Raw genomic sequence first — 24,757 nt, 5'->3', positions numbered from 1 at the left:
ATGCTAGATAAGGGTACGATGTTGTTCCCTTGGGTGGGGAAGTTGGCAAGTTAGGAATCAGAGCATTCTGTAGGTTTGTATGCTGGGGGAGTGTAGAGTAGTGAGGTCTTTGGAATCTGGCTGACCTAGATTTGAATCCTTTTCAGTCACTTACTATGTGTCCTTGGATGCTGAATTTGCACCTTGGGTTTCTTTGCTGAAAGATGGACATAATAATAGTGCTTACTTCATAGGGATGTTGTGAGAATAAGTAAAATAATAAGTAAATAATAAGTATAATAATGCATGTAACATATGAAAATAAGTAAAATAGCACATGCAACACCTTTAATGGCACCTGACCCGAGACACCTGGTAGGTGCTCAGTACATACACTAGTAACTCATGACATATGTCACACATGTACAGGAAAAGCTGGACAAGCAATCAGGTTGGCTCCAGCCCATGGGGACAGGTGGAGGAGCCGGGGTCTGGGGATGAGATTCCAGGTCTTATGGAAATAAAGAAAATGACCGATTCCACGTAAAAACTATGGGAGAGGCAGGGTGATGAAGAGGCGAAGATTCTGGAGCCTTATCGCCCGAGTTCGAGTCCCAGTTCTACTACCTAACAGATGTGTGGCTGAGACAAGTCATGTCACCTCCCTGCACTGCAAATTCTATCAACCTCGTTGACTTGTTGTCTCCTGTGTTTGTGTGTATTTAGAACAGTACGTGGGAATATATAAGTGTGAGTTGTTACTGTTGCTATTTTTATTGGAGTGTGTAATGAGATCCATGAAAATATGGATTTTCTAGTGTATAAACTCCAGTTTCTGCCTCTCACGAAGTTACAGAGCATAAATGGAACCTGTGGAGGTGAATCCGCATCCCAAGTCCACTCAGAATGGCTGTCATTGCGTGAGTGGCGCTGATCCTATTCTATAAAATAGCTCAGATCAACGTTTTCGGCCTCATCACGGATGGATAACTGGGAATGGCGTAGACAAATGACTGACAGGTCAGAGCTGGAAGTGACGTTCCTGATCATTCAGTGTGGGGCATCAATTCCAAGAATCCCAATTAGATACAGGACCTTCTAAGATTTACTTCTTTTGAGTAAAGCCGGAATAAATTCCTGGGCCAGGAATCCCACCTGCTCCCACCCCCCTCCCGGCCAAACAGAGGGACAGTGTCTGCAGGGGCAGTGTCTCAAGACACGTAATAATGGTAGTGCCAATAACCAGCGTTTGTTTTGTGTTTCCTATTTGCCAGGCACTGGGCAAACTGTCTTATTTGTATTAGTTCATCTACTTCACAAATCTTGGTGAGATAGTTACTATTATTACATCTTAAATGTAAATACAAGGACACAGAGAGTAAATAAGAATTCCAAAGTAATTCAAGGAGTGGCTGAACTTGAACTTGAATTTGATGCCAGTTCTGGGTGATTCCAGAGCCTGTGCTTTCAATCACGATGCTCTGTCATGCATCCATCTGAAAACAACTAGGTGACACTACCTTGTTTTGTAAGCGAAGAAATGGCCCGGATTGAATGGCTTGTCAAAGGTGGTTTCTGAGGTCCCTATTGGTGGAACCCAAACAGCAGTGACTTCCTCATCAATTGTCACCTTGCAAGACTCTCCAGGACTGACCTCCACCAGGGAAGTGGCCTGACATCTCGCCCTGCTCTGTCTCCTTCATCTGGCCAAATACCCATAGCACTCTATTTGCTGTGTGGTCTAGACCATATCCCCATGCATTTGCATGTTCTCTAAGTTTTCCAATAAATATAAAGATTAAAGATTATATTTGCAGTAAGATGCAAAATTTTGCAAAATGAATGATTTTCAGCCCAGGAATTTTCATGGTGAACTCTGTTTCTGGGACTCTGGATTTTATGCCTTACTCTATAAACATGATATATCTTTCCAGCTAAGGCACTAATGTGGAGATGCTTCACCTTCAGCTTAACAGAGGCAGAAGGTAGCAGGAAATGCCACTTAGGAATGCTAATTATATATTGTGTATACCCAAGACAATTATGGAGAGGACCATGAGGACACTAGGCTTAATGTATACTTAAACAATTCCAATCACTCACAGTTATCAAAACACTGTGTTATTGGCATGAGAAAAGACAAACAGATCAGTGGCACAGAATAGAGACAAAGGCCAATTAAGTATGTGACATCGGTGGCATTTCATTTTAGTAACAAAAAGATGGTGCTGGCAAAATTTCTTTCCAGAAGGAAAGAAAGTTGTACCCCTCCCTCACATCATATAGAAAAAAGAAATCCACATTAAAAAAGGAGTGTAAATATTTTAGTATACAAGGATAAAGATTTTTAGAAGAAAATATAAAGTAATATTAGGTAACCTCAGGTGAGAAAGAGACTTAAAAAAAGATTTATTTATTTATTTATTTATTTTGGGGGGGGCAGCGCAGGGGTGGAGGGAGAGGGAGAGAGAATTTCGAGCAGACTCCGTGCTAAGTGAGGAGCCCCCAAGGGGGGTTTGACCCCAGGACGCTGGGATCGTGACCTGAACCAAAACCAAGAGTCGGACGCTTAACTGACTGAGCCACCCAGGTGCCCCAAGAAAGAGACCTTGTAAGTGAGACAAGAGTCTTAAACACTAAAAAAGAAAAGCATGTATTACACACTTTACATTAACTTATAAGATAAAAAGAAGTGCACAATGAATTACACGCTGTGCAAAATAGGACTTCAGGTCAACATCCATAGCATGTAAGTGCTCATATTCACTTGTAAAAAAAAATTAACATCTTGATAAAAAAAATGAACAAAGGGCCGGCAATTTACAGAAGAGAAAATCCAAATGGCCAATAAATCTGTGAAAAGGCGAGTAATTTTCCTACTAATCAAGAAAATGCAAATCAATGTGGCAGTGTAATTAAAGTTTTCTTTCCACTAAACTGTTTGCCAAAAATTAAGAAGTAGCACTAAAACTCAGTGCTGGCTAGAAGTGGGGAGAAAAGGGCATTCCCATTTATTGCCAGGGGGAGTGGGAGACACTAGTGTTTTTCAAAAGCAATCTAACAGCATCTGTTTCATTGGCCTAGGAATGCCCCTTCGAAGAAGCTCTCTTACAGAAACACAAACTCAACATTGAATGGCACAGGAAGGAGGATTTCTCAGCAAGACCGTTCATAGTGGGAGTATTTGTACAGGAGATAACCCCATGACCATTAGTAGAGCAATGATTGAATAAGTCAAAGTACGCAGTCCTCCCTTATCTGTGGTTTAGCCTCAGAGGTTTCCATACCCTGTGGTCAACTGCAGTCTGGGAACAGGTGAGCCTCCTTCTGACGCATGCTCAGAAGGTCAGTAGTAGCCTAACGCCGGGTCACATGCCTACGTCAGTCACCTCACTTCATGTCATCAAGCAGGCATTTTCTCATCTCATATTATCACAAGGAGAAGAAGGGTGAGTACAGAACAATAAGGCATTTTGAGAGAGTCCACATTCATCTAATTTTTGTTACAGTATATCGTTGCAATTTTCCACTTGATTACTAGTTATTGTTGTTAATCTCTTACTGTACCTAACACAAGAATTCAACTTTAACATATGTATGTATGGGAAAAAACAATATATAGAGAGTTTGGTATTATCCACGTTTCAAGCGTCCACTGCGGGTCCTGGAACATATCCCCCGTGGATGAGGGGGGGACCACTGTGCACATAACCATAGAATATAATGTATCTATGAAAAAGAATGAGTTAGAAGTATATCCGTTCCCTAGGAGAATGTTCACGATGCATTTTAAAAAAGAACACAAATGGCAAAACAATGTATATAGTATGAGCCCATTTTGGGGGAAAAAAACGTACCCAAAGGAAAATCCTTATGTATGTACGCTTATTAGTATTTTTATATGTTCATATGATGGTGAACAAAGATATTTTCAACACTGAAAATTGAGAGAGAGAGAGAAATGAGGGGTGAGAGAAGCAGAGATTACTGCAAAGGGGAATTCACCCCAAACACAAGCAAATAAATAACAAGTAGACCCGAGGCAATCCTCACATCTATGTACTGGAAAGACTAGGTAGCAGACCCCGTTTACCTCCACGCTGTACACACACGTCCTTCAGAAAGATGCCTGCTGGAGGTGCCTAGCGCTGGGAATCCTTCACCCACGCAACACTTCTCTATCCTCCTATTTGGACTCAAATTTCCTATTCCCTTCATCCTGTTTTTCTCAGTGCTCGGCACAGTGCTGGGCACAGGTGATCCCAGTAAATGGACGCTCTCATGGCAGAGGCCCAGGATGCAAAACAAGAAAGCTGAATGAGTTGGGGGGGGGGTGGAATCCCAAGTGGCCCCATCCTCCGTTGGCTGGGGCTCCGCTCACAAACAGAGCTGGCTGGGCGTTCTGCCTGGAGGCACCAGAAAGGGACAGAGGAGAGGCCATTCCTGGACACCCTCTCAATAGGTGTATTGAGTCTTTGGACAAAAAGTGAATTGGGAGCTGGCAAATGCCGTGTCCAATGGCCTGAACAGAATGAGAGGGGGTGACCGGGCAACATTTTTTCAGTCTGTGCTTTTGCCACAGGATGCAACAGCTTTGGATTTGTTTCCAGGATGGGGAATCCTCGAGTGTTGGCATGCCTTTTATGTGCACTGTGGGATTCAGCCCCCGGCCGGAGATGGAGGGTTGATGAAAACGACTATTGGCCGAGGCAAACACCATCTCTGCGAAGACAGCAGAACTGTATGGGAATCCTCCGCCTATGGCAACAAGGTTGGAGCCCAAACCTCTGTTTCTATAGCATCACCCCTACACATCCCCCCTCATCTTCGTTGTCCTCTCCCTCCCCCACGCCCTTCTTTGTGCAGTGTTCTGAGCTCATTTGCTTGGGTTCTTTCCATTGCAGACTTCAATTCAGCGTCAAATTGAATATTGCGTGAAGAGTGGGGAAGGAAGAGTGCTTCTGAAAAGAAAAATAGCACAGGAGGAAAAGCATGATGTGGTGGGCTTGGGGATTCCTTTCAAGAGGGACGACACCGAGGGACTAAGGGTCAACGAAGCACCTCTCTTGCTGGGTGTGGCTCGGTCTTAAGTCCTTTCACTTGTGTTCTGGTCCATTTACCTCCTGCTGCTCGAGAAGAGTCACCCCCTTAAGAACCTGCTCTAGTGGCCGAAGGGAATGAAAATACTGCTGTCGTCCCTTCCAGCGACTTCGAACACACATACTTACAACGCACAGCCACGTGTACCCACACCTGCCCACACACGCTCACACACACAGACGTATACATCACACACACACACACACACACACACACACAGTAGTGCCATTGATTATTGTCAGTGTTTGGGAAGATCTTTAAAAAATTCTCAGTTCTAACTTCCCGTGCCTGGCTTTGGAATTGCTTGCACAAATCTACGAAAACCACCAGCACTCTGAGGCGGCTCCCCCCCACACACACCACCGGTGTTGGCAAGGCCACACGTCCTTCGAAGGCTCTAAAGGAGAATCCTTTCTTTCATTTTCAAGCTTCTGGTGGCTCCAGGTGTTCCTTGGTTCGTGGCTGCAGCACTCCCATCCCTGTCTCTTCTTCTTCTCTTTTGGTCTGTGTCTTTCTTCTCTTCTGTCTTATATAAGGCACTTGTCGTTGCGTTTAGGGCCACCTGGTTAATTCAGGAAAATCCAGACTTGAGGTCTTTAGCTTGATGACCTCTGCAAAACGCCCTTTTTCCAATAAGGTCTGACTCACAGGTGTTGGGGCTTAGGACTTGGTCATATCATTTTGGGGACCACCATTAAACCTGGCTCAATATTCAAAAGCAAGATAAGGCATTCTGTTGTTCAAAGCCCAGCCCTGGCTTACCATTGTGCTTAGAATTACAAATCCCTTGGTTAATAAGGAATAAGACCCTGGTTAATAAGACCTCGCCCAGTCTGGCCTTCTCCATAATTATTCACTATCATTCACAGCACTCCAGCTACACAGGCCTTCCTCTGATGTCTTGAGCATGCCAAGTGCTATTCTTCTTCAGGCTTTCTATGGCTCCGTTCTAACTCGTGCCTGGGAACTCCCTCACCCCTGCTCTTCACTGGGCTGGTTCCCTTTCTCCTTTGTCAGCTTGAATGTCATCTCCTGGAACCGTATGTAAAGTAGGTTTGAACATTATCCTTTATAGTGGCAATTTCTTGATTATCTTCTGTCATTATTTGTAATGATTTATGTATTAGTTTCTTGCCCAGGTGTTCTATGAGCTCTGCCATGCACTTTTTCCATCTTAATCATTGTTTTAGCCTCCAAGTCTAGCACAGAGTGAACAATAAATATATGTTGAATGACTATATGAATGAATGAATGAATGAGTGAGTGAGTGATGCTCTTAGTTTGGGAGATGCTCTGATGGCACTCAGAGTGGAGCTGGTACTTCAGGCACACATGAACCGTGTCAAAGGCTTGGAACCTTAATCTCGAAGCCATTTCTTATTACGCAGACCAGTGAGGCTACAGTAGCATATTAGTGGGATGTTCAGGGATTTCTGCCCGGATAATGGGTTGGTATGAGTTTGGAAGAAACCTTTCAGACAATGACGGGTCTGCACTAAAGAGTAAAACTCTTCAACACTTCTCCTTGCCATCTTTCCCAGGAAATAAGAGGTTGGTGGTCTCGCCCCAAAGCTGAGACCCATACACACATCACAGGCCAGCAGCCAAGGAGCTGCCAGGATCCCCTTATGAGGGTGGCGAAGGGTCCCCAGGCTCATCCTTTAAAACCACACACCCTCACCCCATGTAGCCCATTTAAGCAGAACCCTAGAATTCACTGAAGAAGGGAATTAGGAATAATGAGGTAGCAGCCTAGTGGGGAGTGTTGGGGCCTGGAGGGAGGGGCTCCAGGGAAAATCCTCATGGAGTTTGGGGCTGCCTGTCAGAAGAGCAACGGAAGAGGAAGGAGCACAGGTGCGGAGGGGCCCAGGGGTCAGGCTGGGCTGGAGGGGGCAGGGAGGCTTGGGCTTGGGTGAGCATTAGCATTTTGACATCAGAAAGTGAACCCTCAGTTTTTGATGTAAAGTTCCATGATTCATTACTTGCATATAACACCCAGTGTATCATGCAATACGTGCCCTCCTTACTACCCATCACCAGCCTATCCCATTCCCCCATCCCCTCCCCTCTGAGGCCCTCAGTTTGTTTCCCAGAGTCCGTAGTCTCTCATGGTTCATTCCCCCTTCTGTTTACCCCCCTTTTCTTCTTCCCTTTCTTCTCCTACTGATCTTCCTACTTCTTATGTTCCATAAATGAGTGAAACCGTATCTATTCCCAACAACTCTTTTCTATAGGAAGCCACCAGAAGAGAGAGTAAGCAAAAACAGTCTTAAGCAACCCATTCTTAAGAATGGGAAAGAGATTTAGAGACAAGATGTACATTGTAAAATGCAGTGCCACGTACGATGTGGTCTACAGGCTGGTACCACTCTATGACAAAGGTACAGAAACTGAGAATAGTATCTAGAAAATTTTATAACAATTTGAGAAGTAACTGATGCTAAATCAGATTTGAATCTGGTAATCAAAAATGTGGATTGGGGGCACATGGGTGTCTCAGTCAGTTGAAAATCTGACTTTGGCTCAGGTCAGGATCTCAGGGTCCTGGGACTGAGTCCCGTGTTGAGCTCCTCAGTCAGTAGGAAGTCTGCTTATCTCTCTCCCTCTCCCTCTGCCCTTCCCCCGTTCACAGTCTCTCTGTCTCTCTCTCAAATAAATTAATGAAATTGTAAAAAAAAAAAAAAAAGAAAGAAAGAAAAGAAAAAAGGAAGTGAAACCTCACTATTAAAATGGGACTTGCTCTATGTAGTCAAGAAAGCTAAGGGACTGGCAGTCTGAGATGATGTCAAGGAGAGAGAGGGGGTTTTGGAAGGGGTGTGTTGCAAGGCTGTAGTCAGGGAAGAAAATAAAAGCTGTCTCCTGTTTATTCCCCTTGGATTTTGGACTGTTCAAATAAACCAATTAGCTTATTATTAGAATTAGTCTATTCAATGTAAACTATAGGAATAATGAGGTTTTATTTTTTTTTTAATTTGTATATACAATAATGATTAACCTTTGCTGAGTATTGACCTCAGACCCTGTACTAAGTGTTTTATATATTCTGCGAGTGTGTGAGTATGCGTGTGTGTGAGTGTGTGTGCTTGTGTATACAGACATTTTGTAGCACACACATATGAGTCCTCATAAATTCTCATGACAACCTAATGAAGTAGGGACTGTTGTTATCAACTCATTGTAAATGAATTCATGGAGGCATAATAGATAAAATACTTTATCCAAGATCACCTAGCTAATAAGCAGCAAAGTTTGAACTCTGGTCTGTCTCACGACAAAGAGCCAAGATTTTAACCACTCTGCTCAGCCATTATTGCCTAAATGTATATGCATGTATATACTCTGTCTGCTTGAAAGAGAGAATGAAGGGAGGGAGATATTCTGGATTCTTTAAAAACAGGAAGAACTTGTAACTGGGTTCTATGCAAAATGTATGAAAAGACTTGACTCCATCTTGCCCTTCAATTTCTTACAGTCTAATGGCAAAAGTAAAACCCATGTATGGCAACACTGCCCCCTCCCAAGGACCACTTATGATTTTGGGGGTCCAACACAAGCAGGGTGGGAGGATTTCTGGACACCATCTAGGAGGCGTGTTTGGTTTTGCTCATATTTATGAAAAAGCCAGAGAAGGACTCTCCCCCATCATATATGTCAGAGGACATCTGGGTCACCTAGACTCTGAAGTGCTGGGGGAGAGCAGAGCAAAGGAGTAGTCAGGGTAGTGTAGGTATCTGTAGAAAAACTGGATGGTGGCAAGGGCATTGCGGTTGAGGGGTCTGCCACCCTCTAGAAGTGTGACCTTAGGCAACTCATTTCTCTTCCCTGGACTTTAGTTTCCTCACCTGTTAAAGGAGGCAGTTGGGTCATATGGCTCCCAATGCCCTTCTTCAATGCTCAATGCTATGCATCGATGATTCTGTGAGATAGTGAAGAATAGTCAGGGCAAAGAAGGAGAGAGAGACTAAACAAAGCATGTAAGGCAAAGAGGAGCTAAAAAAAGAAAAATTAGTTATTGACTTTCTTGTCCCATTGCCCATTCCTTCCTATAGAAATAACCTCCAAAAAAAAAAAAAAAAAGAAGAAGTAGATTTGGAAAACTTGTAGCAAGATGGTGGAGCAAAGACACTTAAAATAATCCTGCCGTTGAGCAACAAGATTCACGATATCCAGGAGCCCAGGTGCTTGTTGCACCTTCAAGGAGACACAGCATGCTTGGAAAATTGCCTGATAAATATGCCGCACGCTGCCCTGCTCTGGTTCAAGCACATCCCTGGTCATGTCAGCACTTTGATGCTTCCTGGGGCCCTTCTCGTGCTCATTAGCATTTTCAGAAGGTTATCGGAATCACATCCATTAGTAAGATATGCCCCCCCCCAAGTTGTGGGGGGCTGGAACGAGAGAAGACAGGGCAGTGAACTTGGAGGAGACTCACCCCCAGCCCCACATTCTTCTGGTAGGTGGACAAGTCTGTGTCTTTCATGGTGAAAGAACAGGTCGTGACCCCTTCAGACACTGTCTCCGGTGGGGGCAGAGTTCACAAGATGCAGAGGAGGGGGGCCCTCATTTGGAAAGACCCTTGCTGCTGACTCCATCCCTGTCCTTGAAGAGACTCTTTTTGCTTCTCTGCAACTTGCAGGCACCCTGGTGGGTTGACCCCAGGGACTCCCATCTCAATTGGAGACCAGCTCTCTGGCTGTCACATTCACTTCAACAAAACCCCTCCTTTCACGAGAATGACCTAGAGGTGACCCTCTGAAGGAGACAGCGTGTCTGTGGTATTTGGCAGAACCGATAACGATAGTCTCTTTTCAAGAGCAGCCAGGAGAGATGGTGGGGTCACGCAGGCATGTGGGTGCCCCTGTCTGGCTACCCGGACTGAAAACACCGGTCTAGGAACAGAGTAGCTCAGAGCACAACAGAGCTCCCACGCTGTTTGAGACGAAAGTAAGCAGGAAACGAGAGGCTCTAAGTCGGGAGTGGATGTGAGTCAATGGAAACCTTGAGCTCCTTTTGGACCAACCAATAAGTGGATTTGAAAATAGAGACATAATTTTTTTTTTTGAAATCTGCTTAAAGTAACCCTAGGAGGAGCACAGCCTGGGCTTGAGTCTTTAATGGAGGTATCAGGAGGGAATTAAGTAGTTATTGTCTCTGGTTTTGGACAAGGGTCAAAAAGATATTGATTCTCTCTATAGGCAAATGCATGCTTATCAGCAGGAGCTCATTTATACCATCTGCAAGCAAGTGGTCTCCTTTTATATGTAAAATGACCAGAACGGGCTTTAGGACAAGAAACCTGGTGCTGTAGAGCAGGCTGGGTTTGGGAGGGAAGAGATGGCAAGAGGAGGTCCTTAGGGGGATCTTGTGGTGATTTTAATATTAAGATGAGATCCCAGGCCCAGAAGGTGGCATCGCGCCTGAAGAAGAATTTGCTACAGATCAAGAAAGCATAGAATGACTGGTCTTTCAGCAAAGTTCCTGAACAAAAAAGTAAAAATAGGCAAAATGTGGGGAGATTTGTGTGTGTGTGTGTGTGTGTGTGTGGCCACTTTGGCATGTGGGGACAGAACTTGTCTGACCGCAGTGACCTGTGACCGTGGAACAGAGTGTGGTGTCTAAGTTTTCCAGGGCTGCCGTTAACAAAGTGCCCAAGACTGGGTGCTTTAAATTACGGGAATTACTGTCCGATTGCTCTAGAGGCTGGAAGTCCAAGATCAACGGGTCAGCAGGGCTGGTTTTCTCCGTGGCCTCTCCTTCACTTGTGGATGCCTGCCTTCTCCCTGTGTCCCCTGATGGTGGTCCCTCTGTGTGTTTCTGTATCCTAATCTCTTTTTATAAGGATGCCGGTCAGATTAGATTTGGTCCACTCCCATGTCCTCATTTTAACTTAATTACCTCTTTAAAGGCCTATCTCCAGATACAGGTGCATTCTGAGGTACCGGGGGTTAGGATTGCAAACCATGAGTTCTCGGGGGACACCATTCAGCCTACAGCAGGTCATGTTCTGGGAAAAGCTGTGAAGAAGGAAGCGGATCATCTGAGTTAATCCTAGCCTTGTCACTAGCTGTGTCCCTCACTTCTAGCCTTCCATCTCTCAGCTTCTGCTCTTGCTTGACCTCTTCTGCTTCCTGCTAAGAGTCAAAGAATATCAGCCTCACTAGTGAGCTATTTTAGATTATGCTTATGCATCCCAGACATCTGCAATTTCTGCCAAGTCCTGTGGTCATCCTTTGGTATCCAGATAAGATGGTCTGGGTCCCCCATCTTACCTGTTGCTAGAAGGAATCTCTGCTACTCCTGGAATTTCCGGAGGGGCTTCATTCTCCAGGGCCCTCTGGGCTGCCTCTGGTCATGGCTCTCAGCTTCTGAGCCCATTCTCTTTCCAGATCAGTCCCTTCTCTCCGAAGCATCCTACAAGGACTTGAGACCAAATTTTACTGGAGGTTTTAGGGGAAAGGATAGGCATGCAAGCATGGCGATATGACAGTACACTGCAAGGAAAGTTTTCAAACTGAATTGTGGATTTTCCTGTTTTAAGTTTCTATGGTCTTTTCTTATTTCAGGGCATTTCTTGCCTGAGCCACTGTAGCCTGCTTTGACTCCTGCTTTCTGGCCATCGCTTAGAGCCCTCTTTTTCCCTCAAAACTTCCTTCTCTTTTCCTCCTTCCCCGGTCCCCTTACATACCCCACTCCGGTGTCTCAAGCTGTCAGTGAACAGCTCCTAAAATCCCATTATTTTCTTATGCAGAGTTGTAGCTCATCGCAGTTTCTGCTTTCCTTTGCGTTGGACTCGGGGAGGAGTAGTAGGCGGGGTGGAGCTCACCTTCCTCCATCAAAGACCCATCAACACATGTTCCCAATGGTCATCTCCTCTGCTGTGAATCACGCCTCCAAGGTGTTAAAGCAGCTCTGTCTCTGTTTAAAATCACATTCTTGTCTCATTCTCCCATCTACCCCTTTGACTCTGCTCTATGACGGCCTTAGGCACCACTCTTTCATCTGTGATGTAGGTGAATTGATGTTGCAACGGTTTGGAGTACATTTTAGTATTTTTGTGCAGCGTGAATATTAATGGTAAGAAAAAAGGAGACACCATTTCTCGTCCTGGTTGCGTAGTACTGATGATTGCGTCAAGTAGAAAAGCATCATCGAGTCATTTATTTGATTCCCTCTCAGTCAAGACTTAAGTGGGTCAAGCGAGAAGTAGCCCGTGTCATATCTATTATTGGTGGAAGGCGCCAGTCCTTTTCTCTCTGTTATGTCTTTAAGACAACGACAGCAAACCAGCCCTGAATCTCCTGAAAACTGTCACCAGCTGTGCTAACGTTTCAGCGTCTTCCTCTTGCCCAACCCTTTGGAAGTCAGCGCTTTGTATCTCAACAGATCGTGGGGCCGCAGAAGAACTTCGTAGCAAGAGCACAGACTCAGAAGACAGAAGGTTTGGGTTTCCGTGCTTGGTCTATGACTTGTAGGTTACATGACCCTGGACAGTCATGGAAGGTCTCCAAGCTAGTCCCCCTTATCTATAATGTGGGGAGGAGTCCGGCTCTCTTGCTCGCAGGATTGAGTGAGATTTCATGAACTGGAAGCACTTTTTTGGCTAGAAAACCGGAAGCCAAGTGTCTGAGCTGGGTAGCTGCTGTGACTTCGGACATGATCGGGCATGTCCGGAGGTTTAATTGGCACATTTGCCAGGTTCAGGCTCGCCTGACCCGCTCAGGGGAGGCACGATGACTGATTTTATTGAATCTAACAATTGGCCCCCAAGAGTAACACCTGGCATGGTGTGTGAGTGGGAGCTAGAACGCAGGTGTTCATGCCGAGTCCAGGAATGCTGGTTGGAAGGGAGAGGGGCTGGTGCACGCAGGTGAGAGAGCATGCCTCCATATTGTCTCCCTGCCTCAGAGAACTCATGCCATGTTCCTTGAGAGGGGGAACTGGTATGAGGAGTGGGCCAGGGGAAAGAGGCCTATCCCTGGAGATACTGAGATAGAGAGCGGTTCCCCTGTGAGACGTGCTAACTCTGGGTTGCGCTAAACCTGGTTCAGTAGAATAATGCTAGCTGCAGCGTCAGGGGTAGACTTACATTTAGTGGGACCGGAGGTTGTGAAATATCGGGCATTCTCTTTAAGAAAGGAATACACAATTACAGATGCAAAATTGAGCAGGAATTATTTCTTTGGAATGATAAAGTAAACCACAATAACGTACATTTTTAAAAAGCTGACAAATAGTACAAAGCCCTGGAAAATAACAATATATTTTTTTCTAGTCGTCTGACACATCTGTTTAATACCTTTTTTCTTACTTTCTTTGGTAACACACATTTTGATCATCACTTCATATGACAATGATTTTGACTATCACTTGCTATTAGAGAGAATGAAAACATAATTTGGTCTTTCTTCCAGGATAGTTAATCAAAATTAATTCCCAATTATTGATTGTTAGGATGAATAAAAGAATGAAGACAATGCAAATGATGTACTCTTTGTGGGATTCCTGCAGCTTGAGCTCAACAAACACAAGAATCCTGAAAGATCTCATTTTGAGTGATTCCTACAATAAAGAGGAAAAAATACATGGCACATTTATAATTGTATATACCAACAAAAGACAGTCTCTGTTTTGACTAGGTGTTGATGAGAACCAAATTGTCTGCTTACATGTTTACATGTCTACAACTACAAGGAATTCCCATGGAGAAGCTTCTGTCAGGTGCTTTTCTCTACTATGCGCCCCTGTGGCACCAGGTCTCATAAGACCTGTACATGTTGCGTGAGAGCGTTTGGTCTTGCTCCTGCGTGCTTAGATACCAGGTGAGGTGGCACAAGGGTAGTAGAAAGTCATTTCTATTCTGGTACAGCTAGCACCAACATAAATATACCTGGAATTGATTTTGAACCAGATAAATTGATCCCATTAATTCCAAAATAAACTTCCCTTAACCAGATTCCAAAAATGTCCCTGGCCACTCCAATGCCACTGGAGACAAAATGAAGTATAATGGAGGACAAATCAAAGAGGAAAGGGAACGTGGTCTTGGCCACTGTAGCTAAAACATTTAACTTCTGCAGATTCTAAGGAAAAAAAAAATATGATCACATGAACTCATTGCCAAAAACTTCTACAGGTTCTTAGATGGGGCCCATGGAAGTGAGGGGGGTCTCAAAACTGAAGCTTCATTACCTTTTGAGGAAGTATGCCTCTGGATGAAACAGATAGACTCCTGAATTTCAGCTGCTTTACACAATAGTTTGTATTTTGTTGACATAAAGACCAGTTCGTGGGTGGTGGTTGTGGACTTGAGTAGCGTGGTGTATGTGGAGAAGCCGGGGTAGGGAATCCCTTACTCCATGCCATCATTCAGGGACCCAGGATGACAGAGGCTCAGGCGTCTTCAGCATGTGTCTTCCAGCGTTGCCTTGGGCACTGACAGCTAGCTGCCAGATGAGGAAGGAGATAGAGACAGAGAGAGCAAGGGAACATACAGGAGGTTTTCTGGGCCAGGTCAGGAAGTGGGGTACATCACTTCTTCCCACGGTCTTTGGCTGAAACTCACCCCATGCAATGCAACTGTAAAAGAGGCTGGGAAATGTGGTACCACTGTACATCGAGGGGAAAGAAGGAATAGGTTTTGGTGAATTACAGTAGTCTCGGACCTAAGAGGGGACAGGACTTTCCCTTAGTTGGGATTGGAGTGACACAAGTATGGCGAGACAACATGGCTAGAGCCACGAGAAGACCATCAAGAGCTCCTGGGTGACCCCCCCAGTGTCCTCTTGAACCAGGGAAGATTGCAGGGCTGCGGTAGGAGAGATATGTCATGGGAGCTCACAGAAACTATTGTTTTGCTATTGATATTTTCACTCTCTTTGTATCCAGGAAAACAGCCTGGAAACCAGCTTAAGGGATGATGATAAGGCTGACTGTGAGTTAATAGAGATTTTTAGGGATAAGTTTGGAAAGTCATATCTCTAAAATTCTACCTAGTGCCATTCACCCACGGGATTCCCAATGACTGTTTTTATCAGACTGTGAGCTCCAGGAGTGAACGTGTCTCATTTACTTTTGGGTCCCGGGCACTGGGGGCTGTACGGGATTGTTGAAAAGATTTTCCTTTACTCTCCTAAATACACAACTGTTCTATAAGCACTGAACAGTTTTTGATAAACAGTGCTGTTCAGAGCCTTGGCAGAATACATATTAATGCCCAAGGTCAACAAATTATGTTCACTTTGATCCACAGTTCCCAGATATTTCATAATTAATTGAACTTGGAGTCATGCTTTGAGATTGATTCTTTCTATTAGACCTTTTCTACAGCAATTTAAAAAAATAAGGCTTAGGTATACATTTTTTTTTCTTCCTTGGAATACAGAAATTCCTTCAATCAGTTGGAAAAGGCAAGTTCTTCCTTTCTTCTGGCAACAGAAAATTACTTTTCCCTTAAAGCTTTTCTCTCCACATAAGTTAAAAACCCATTAGTAAATTAGGCTTAGCTGGGTACATTCATTGATATTTGATCCTTGGAACCTCTCAAAGAAAATCAATGTGTGGCTTTTCAGTTGATTAACATAATGTTAATAGAATGTATAAGGCCAGTGTAGCTGGAATCCTCATACTTAGTGTTCTGCTCAGCCCAAGTGAGCAGAAACGGAGATCGATATTTTTCAGAAGAGAGCATATCTGGACTCCTCAAGGGAAGGCAAACCCAGGACTACTCTGAGGTGAAAATTGTACCTGTCTGCCCATTCCTGTGTGATTGCCTGGTGGGGATTGCTACGGCAGGAAGACAGGCTAGAACGAAGCTAAAAATGAGACAATTTAAATTCTGTCCATGTAAGGGCAATTAGTGGCAGCCGTGGAACCTGACCCGAATAGCAGACTCAAGTTGAACCCTCTGAGACATGGAGCTCGAAGAGGGGCAGGATGAGGAAGAGCGGGCTGTTAACTCAACTACTTCTAGGGTTTCTATGGTTAGGGGTGTAACCACAAAAAATAGTCTTCCAGCACCGGGTCCCATCCCAAGGTATGCAAATATTTTCCTCCCTTCCCTGCCCCCCTCAAAATGTTTAATTGTGGTAAAACACACACAACGAAATTTACCATTTTAACCATTCAGTAGTATGAAGAACATTCTCGTTATTGGGCACCCATTGCTGCCATCCATCTCTAGAACTCTGTCTTGCAAAACTGAGACTCTCAAACAATCCCTAGCCATTCCCTCCTCTCTCCTGGCCCCTGGAAGCCATCTTTCTCCTTTCTGTCTCTATGCATTTGACTGCTCTCGGTGCCTCATATAAGCAGACTCATACAGTATTTGTCCTCTTGTGAATGGCTTATTTCACTCAGCAGAATGTCCTCAAGGTTCATCCACATTGCAGCAGGTGTCAGAATTCCCATCCTTTTTAAGGCTAAAAAAATATTCCATTGTATGTATACACCTAATTTTGTTTATCTAGTCAGTGAACACTTGGGCTGATTCTACTTTTTGGCTATTGTGAATAATGCTGCTACGAACGTGGTTGTATAAATAGTTCTTTGAGTCTCTGTTTTCATCTCTTTGGGGTATACACCCAGAAGTGGAATTGCTGGATCATATGGTAATTTTAGTTTTAATTTTTGAGCAACTGCCATACTATTTTCCATAGTAGCTGTACCATGGTGCACAAGTATTCTAATTTCTCCACATCACCACCAACCCTCGTTCCCTTGTTCTTCCCTTCCTTAGTCTCTCTTTCTCTTTCTTTTTTCTTTCTCTTTTTCCCCTTCCTTCCTTCCTTCCTTCCTTCCTTCCTTCCTTCCTTCCTTCCTTCCTTCCTTCCCTTCTTTTATATAATAACCATCCTAATAGGTATGAGGGGCTATCATGCTGTGGTTTGCATTTGCATTTCTCTGTTGATTATTGACATTGAGTATCTTTTAGTATGCCTGTCAGCCATTTGTATGTCTTCTTTGAATAAATCTATCCAAACTTTTTGCCCAGTTTTAAGTCAGGTTGTTTGTGTTTTGGTTGGTAAGTCCTTCCCCCTTACTTAAGAGGTGGCACTCTGTTTGACTCTGGTTCTCTCTTTAGCCAGTCTTGCTCAAGGAGCTGAATGGGTCTGTTGCTGTCGGATCTCAGTATGTTTTGGAGCAGTGACTTTCCAATCATGACCCCTGTGCCCTCAGGAGTTGATAGGGGCTTAGGAGGCAGCTGGGAGAAGGGAGACCAGGGGTGGTGGTGAAGAGGGGATGTGCTAAGACCTACTCCAGCTTTAGGCCAAAGAAGCTCTATTTTTCCCTGGTTTACCCATTGGAATGTCCATCTAAGATGGCATTAATGTTTTCTCTACCGGAAAAAAATTTCCAGAACACTTGTTTTAGGGATAAGGTTGGCCTCAATTACCTTTCTGCACTCCAGCCTGTTTGAAAACAAGACCCGCTGTGGTTTGCTTTGAATCGATGTCTCAGAAGTGAGTTGAGGGGAAGCATTGCTCAGTTCGCTTCCATGAGTAACGGTGGGATGTCCAGTATGTACCAGACCCTGTCTTGATCTTACAGAATTGCTTACAGATAAATAAATGGCTGGTCTAGGGTGTGATCTGCCACCTTGGAAATAACCAGGTGAATGGGGCTTGGGGCTAGAATGTGATCCTAGCCTCGTGTGCCTGACCTGGACCTGACCAGGCACAGTTCTTCCCATATGGGCCCCGGGGACTCTCTACTCCATTCCCAACTCCTAAGTTCACCGGGACGCTCAGTGAAGGGTGAAAACTCAGCCCAGATGCTGCCTGCTGACCGTTTTCTCTCTCCTCTCCCTGTCCCCCAGACCCTTTCTCTGTCCCACACCGCACAGTTTCCCTTCTCCCCTTTCGTCTCCGAATCTCACGCACCATCTGCCGTGACTAGTGTTCTCATTCACCTTCTCCTGCTTATCTCCTCTTCGGCAGGAAAGTGCTTCGGAGGCTGACAGCCTAATCTCTCCACGGATCCCGTGTTTCTGAATTCATCATCCCGCCCCTCAGCCTGCTGTCCCTGCACTGATGCTGGGGCTGAGCAGGAGAAGGGAAGATGAGGCTGGACCAGACCAAAAAGGAAAAAAAAAGAAAAGCAAAGGGAAAAGCAAAAAGCGGAGGAGTCATCCAGGCACAGAGAATGAGGCTGTGGGTACCCCAGATGGCCCTTGAGGTTCTGACAGAGGCTGCAAGAAAGGTTGTCTGCCCCTCTCTTTCCAGGAGGGAAGCTGAGGTGGCTTTCTCATCTCTAAACACTGCCCCTTTCTGGTCACTCCTTGGCCAAGGTCACTTGCAGAGTGGGCTTTCTGTATTGCTATCCAGATGGTAGCCATAAATCATTTTTCCTTTTTCTGTTTTATATATATTTTTTAAAAATTACTTATTTTTAAATTGGGAGACGACAGGGCTTATCAGCTAGGGGAGAGGGCAGGAAACTCCACTGCAAAAAAGCAAAGCAAAACAAAACAAAACAAAACCTTAAAACACTGGCTGATGACCATAACATGAGGCCATTAAAGTGCGTGATGCTGCAACAGATTTCCTTTAAACGCACATTTTTAATTTCTATTCTACCTCAGAGAACGAGCTCCTCACCTCCACCCCAGCCTTCTGGACCACAGAGGATGCAGGCTCGCTTCACATACTACCCTCAGTAACACTTGACACTTACAAGACCTTGGAACATTTCCAGAACATTCTCCTTTTATTTTCTCTTTCACATGCATGTACACATTCTTCCTCTATGCCTCTTTCCCTTCCAAATCGGGCAGACGGACTGGACCTTTTTTTCCCCCCTTTCCTGTTTTGGCTCATTTGAGGATGCTGTGGTGTAAAGGAAGGATGCTTCCAGCACACTGTCGAACTGCTGAGGAGTGCACTTTGGGGAAATGAAGCTCAGGTCATGTGTCCACTCTCTGCAAAGGGGGAATTATGATCAAGTGTGAGATTCTGTCACTGTTACCATGCTAGCGTGTCCTGGAAGGAGGGAGCAGTCATTATTACCGCAGATGTTCTCACTCCTCTCTCTCCCACCCTAACGTACATCGTGTAATAAAATCTATTTCTGGAGCAAATGGAAGAAAACCGTGTGGTTCGGGGTGGCAAGCAAAGCTGATAAAATGATGACATGACCTTTTGTTATCTCTTTTTAAAGCTACTTCCCAGGGCAGCGATGTATCACTCCTTCCAATTCAATTCTTGGTGCTCCAAAAACTTTTACCTCATGAAGACATTGACCTCTCTCATGGCAAGTGGTTTCGTCCACTGACAATATAAAGGACCATTTTAGAACACTGAGGTTTCAGGACTTTTCGCTTTTTCTTGTGGCTGCGTACGTTTCACTCATGAATCACCGAATTCCATTGCTGCTGGGAAGGCGTTCTCGAAAGAGCTCGCGTGTGAATGCCATGGTCAGAGGGAAGGGCAGTCTCTGAGCTGCAGGTGGACGGGCTGCAATGTTTATTCAGCTTTATTCCTGGGAAGAAGCTATCGTGAAGCAACCTTCGGCCAGAAGAATAGTTGTCAAGTTTACAGAATGGGTCAAAAGTCAATAGCAAGAAGTTTGGCGGTTTCTTATGAAGTTAAACTTCTACTTGCCCTGTGGCTCATCAGACCCATTCACAAGTATTTACTCAAGGGAAACAAAAACATACGTCCACAAAAAATACTTTTTACAAGAATGTCCACAGGATCTTTATTCATAATAACCCAAGACTGGAGATGTCCAAATGTGCATCAGTGGTGGAAAAATGGATAAACAAATTATGGAATATTTGCATAATGAAATACCACTCACCAATAAAAAGGAATAAAATATAGATCTATTAAACAGCATAAATAACTCTTAAAGAAATCATGTTGTGTGAAAGAAACCAAACACAAAATAGTATATGTTGTGTAATTTCCTTTATGCAAGGTCCCTAAACAGGAAAGCTAATCATTAGTGATAAAAATTAGAAGAGAGGGATCCTGTGTGGCTCAGTCAATTAAACGTCTGCCTTCGGCTCAGGTCATAATCCCCGGTCCTGGGACCGAGTCCTGTATCAGCCTCCCTGCTCAGAGGGGAGCCTACTTCTCCCTCTGCCTCCTGCTCCCCCTGCTTGTGCTCTCTCTCTGACAAATAAATAAATAAAATCATTTAAAAAAAATCAGAAGAGAGGTTGCCTCTGGGGACCAGAGAGTAGGGATTGACTAAGAGGAAGCATCAGGAAATTTCTAGGGTGATGGAGCTGTCCCCAATCTTGATGGAGTTCAGGTAACATGGGATTTATATTTGTCCAAACTTTGCGAACTTAAAACTTCATTTTGCACTTCACGGAATATAAATTTTAACTCAGAATGAAAAAGTACTATAAATAAATATTTTTACAAAACGCGTAGCGAGTGTGGGGGCAGTGTCCCACTACGGGGGCTCTTTTGTAAACCCTGGCGCGGCAGCTCTGATTTTCAAACCTGGCTGGACCTTAGCTCCTGACCGGGGAGCTTGTATTCTGCTGGTGCATGGGGCTGACTTACCCCCAGAAATTCTGACTCTGGGAGTGGTCTTGGAATCTATGTTTCAGAATAAATTCCAGGGCTGCTGCTTTTTTCTTTTTAAAAAAATTTTAAAGATTTTATTTATTTAGTTGTGTGTGTGTGAGAGAGAGAGTGTGCATGAGTGGTGGCATGGGCAGAGGAAGAGGGAGAAACAGACTCTGCACTGAGCAGGACACCTGACTCGGAGCTCGATCTCAAGACCCTGAGATCATGACCTGAGCCAAAATCAAGAGTCAGATGCTTAACCATCCAGGCATCTCTAGAATAAATTCCAAGGCTTCTTAAGGCACCTGTGATGGTTTAGATCTCAGTGGACATTTTTAAGAGGCTGCTATGATATTTGGTCCCAGTCACCCCTGCCACTTTTGAGTTGTGACATCAGTGAATTAAATGGTAAATGTGTTTATTCAAACCCATGTATGTGTTTATAAAAGAAGTAGGTGTGAAGTGGAAGATAGAGGAAAGGAACTAACATATATTGAGAGTCTAAGATGTGCCAGGGAGGGTATTAGGCATTTGACGTAGATAATTTCATTTAAATTCTCTGGGAAGCACATTTATCTTTTATTATCTGTTTTTTCACCGTAATCGCCATAGTCCAGGCCCTCAGCTATTAACAGTCTTGCCTTTTAAGCTCCAGCAAAACCAACTTTCTTGCAAATCTCTTAATAGGCTGAGCTATTTCAGGGCCCCGGGCCTTTGCAATGTCTGGGATGCATGGCCCCTTCGTCTGCCAGACGTCCTTCTACTCACCTTTAGGGTCCAGTGGAAGTATCCCACATCATACACAGTCCTTCCTGACCCTTCCCTTACTCTATTGGTGGGATTTTGCTCTTTTTCAGGTAGAAGTTGTATCTGCTCTCCTAGGATTTGTACCAGACAGTGTCTTGGAATTCTCTTACGTGAGTCGGAGATACTCATTGGTGACCGCTTTGGTACTAAAGGCACTTAAACAGAGAAAACACTACAAATAAATCTTTGGTAGTCAAATGTCGGTTTGCACTTGACCGATTTCTACTTTTAGTATTACATTTATTGCACAGAATTAGAATTTTAATGTACATTTCTCTCTCACCCACTAGACAAAGATCTCCTGGAAGGCAAAACCATGTCTTTGAAATCCCACGACCTTGCAAATACAGTGCCCAGTAAATTATTCTTGAATAAATGTATGGATGAATGAATGAGAGCACCTGGCTTCTCCTTAAAATCTAGCCTATACCCAGATAAATAGTGAATTTTCAGTAACCACCCACTGACCTCAAGATAAATGTAAACCCTCAAAATGGATTCCAAGAGTTCCCAAAATTACCATCTGCCCTACCTCAGCTCTATCCCTAATTAATCTTATGGGCTAATGGTTACGACATTAAATCCCTTGGCTGATATATGTTGACCCATTTCTTGAACATCATACACTCATTTTTTTCCTCCACGGCCTTGATTAAATTGCTCTCAACTCCGTGGCATAATGGAAAGATCATAGAGTGTCCAAAGAGCTGATCATGAGATCCATACTCATGTTAGCTGTGTGACTTTGGTCAAATGATTTAACATCTCTGAGGTTTGGTTTTTCTCATTTATGAAATGGGATAACATCTGAGATAACACATACAGATTGCCCTGGAAGCCGTGCAAATTTTCTTCTTCTTCTTCTTACGTATTATTATTATAGCTGCACATAGAACCATATAAATATTATTATTTATCCTTCATTTTGAAGCTTAAGGCCCAAATTCTCTTTGAAGGTAGGAGAGCCGACATTGTTTTCTGACCTGTCTGAACCACTAACTACGTACTCCAACTACCCTATCAATTGTTATTTAGCTGTTTCATGTGTGCGTGGTCTTTCACCCAGATTGGGAGCCTCTCAAGGGCAAGAACAGGGAACTTGAGTTACCCTGTGACACCCTTCTTTTTATGCCCCTGATCACTTAGCAGACATATTAAAATGTAGTAATATAATCTATTAAATATATTAATATTAAATTGTCTTAAATAAGGATAATGGAAAATATATTTAGAATCAGAGGGTTTTAGAGTGATACATTCTAGAACATCAGTTAACCCTAGGTATGTCATATGCCTTTCTTCTAGTCAACAGCTGATAATAATTCACACTAATGATTCCTGAGAATATCCCAGCACTATGCCAAGTAATTTATTTTTTTTTAAGATTTATTTATTTATTTAGAGAGAAAGCGATATAGAGCAGAGGAAGAGGCAGAGGGGGAGGGAGAGAGAATCCCAAGCCGACTCCCTGCTGAGCATGGAGCGCCACGGGTGCTTGATCTCACGACCTTTAGATCATGACCTGAGCTGAAATCAAGAGTCGGCCACTCAACCACCTGAGCCCCTATGCCAAGTAATTTAAATGAATGATATACTTTAGTGACGTTGGATTACTTATGATCCCCACTATACAGATGGAAAGACTGATGCTTAGAAGCTAGGATTCAAACCCAGGAATCCTTCTCTGGAGCTCCCACCTTTAAACTTGCCTTTGGCATTGACTTAATTCTCACACCAGTGCCCTTCCTGCTCCAGGGGCAAACATTATCTTCTCTCCGTGGTACCGGTTCTTTGTGCGGCCCCAGACCAGCAGCACCAGCAGCATCTGGGAACTTGTTAGAAATGCAGATTCTTGGGTCCCACCCCGCCCTGCTGAATCAGACACTTGGGAGGGGGTGGGGGGTCCCACAATCTGTGCTTTGAATTCCCCAGTGATCCTGATGCACCTTCTTGTCTAAGAACCACAGCTTTTGGGTAAATATTATACTTGTCTTTTTGCTTCTTATATTGCTCATCCCGTTGCTTAATAGATTTTTATATAATAAGGTAGTTGTATAACAAGGGTGATAGATGGAGTCCCCATCTCTCCATCAATATTCAATGATTTCTGTGTTCTATATAAGAAACACCACTTCAAGCAAAGGGAACTAACCTGAAATCTGCTGGCACGCATCTTATAATTTGAAGAACCTTAATTAGTTTTGTTATTTCACTTGTTTTTACATACGTTTTTATATTTTCCCTTAACACAATTATAAGAAACAATTTGAATTTTCTCTGCACAATGACTGAAATTTTTAACAAAAATTGCATCTTCCCCAGGTCCTTCCAGAAATTCTGTATTCTGCTTAGCATCCTTAACAGGGCTTTAAAACATTTAAAGACAGAGCAAAAAATTTTTTTTTATTAAAATTTGGGCTGGATAGCATCATGAATGTGATATATACAATATGTAATAATTAGGGAAGAAACCCCGACTTCATTTTTATAGAATAGTAACATATAGACTGGTAAGAAGAACAAACAACCTTAGCCAATATTCATATGCTTAGTTTACATGAAAATAACAAGGGAAAAGGGCAAATAAAATATGTGATTTCTCCAGAGAAGCCTATTTTCTTCAGAGTCTTTTAAAGTGCTTGCAGTGATTTTTCTAGAATGTGGTAATGTGCAAACCTAAACTCATGATTGTCACGAGACTTATATGTGTTGTTTGTCATTCGGGTACTTTTTTTTTTTTTTAAAGATTTTATTTATTTATTTGACAGAGACAGAGACAGCCAGCGAGAGAGGGAACACAAGCAGGGGGAGTGGGAGAGGAAGAAGCAGGCTCATAGCGGAGGAGCCTGATGTGGGGCTCGATCCCAGAACGCCGGGATCACGCCCTGAGCCGAAGGCAGACGCTTAACCGCTGTGCCACCCAGGCACCCCTCATTCAGGTACTTTTAGATTAAAGCAATTACCGTTTATTTACTCAAAATATGTAGCTAACTTAGGGGAAAGTCTGTCCTATTTTTGATAACAATTTTAGAAGGACAGACATTTAACATTCCTACCACTGACAAATTTCTGCCAGTCAAAAGACTGCATCGAAGGACTCCAGATCCACTGGGACATGTTAAACATTTAAAATTTTCTACTTTTGGGCTCCAGAGAATAGGAGGTTAATGACTCCATTTTCCACAAAAGGAATAATGTAGAAGAAAAAGAGAAATGTAGTGGTGGTTGAAATGTCACCTTTAAGATTTCAAATCACTCTAAGTTCTATGGGTAATGAGATTTTTCTTGCTTTGGGGTAAGAATGGCTACTTTTTTGAACAATCTAAGATATTAGCTCAGTAGTATTTCTG

This window comes from Ursus americanus, chromosome 32 (genome assembly GCF_024610735.1).
Source record: "Ursus americanus isolate L20-20 chromosome 32, mUrsAme1.1.p, whole genome shotgun sequence".
Classification (NCBI taxonomy): Eukaryota; Metazoa; Chordata; class Mammalia; order Carnivora; family Ursidae; genus Ursus; species Ursus americanus.
Note: the sequence above shows the minus strand (reverse complement) of the source record.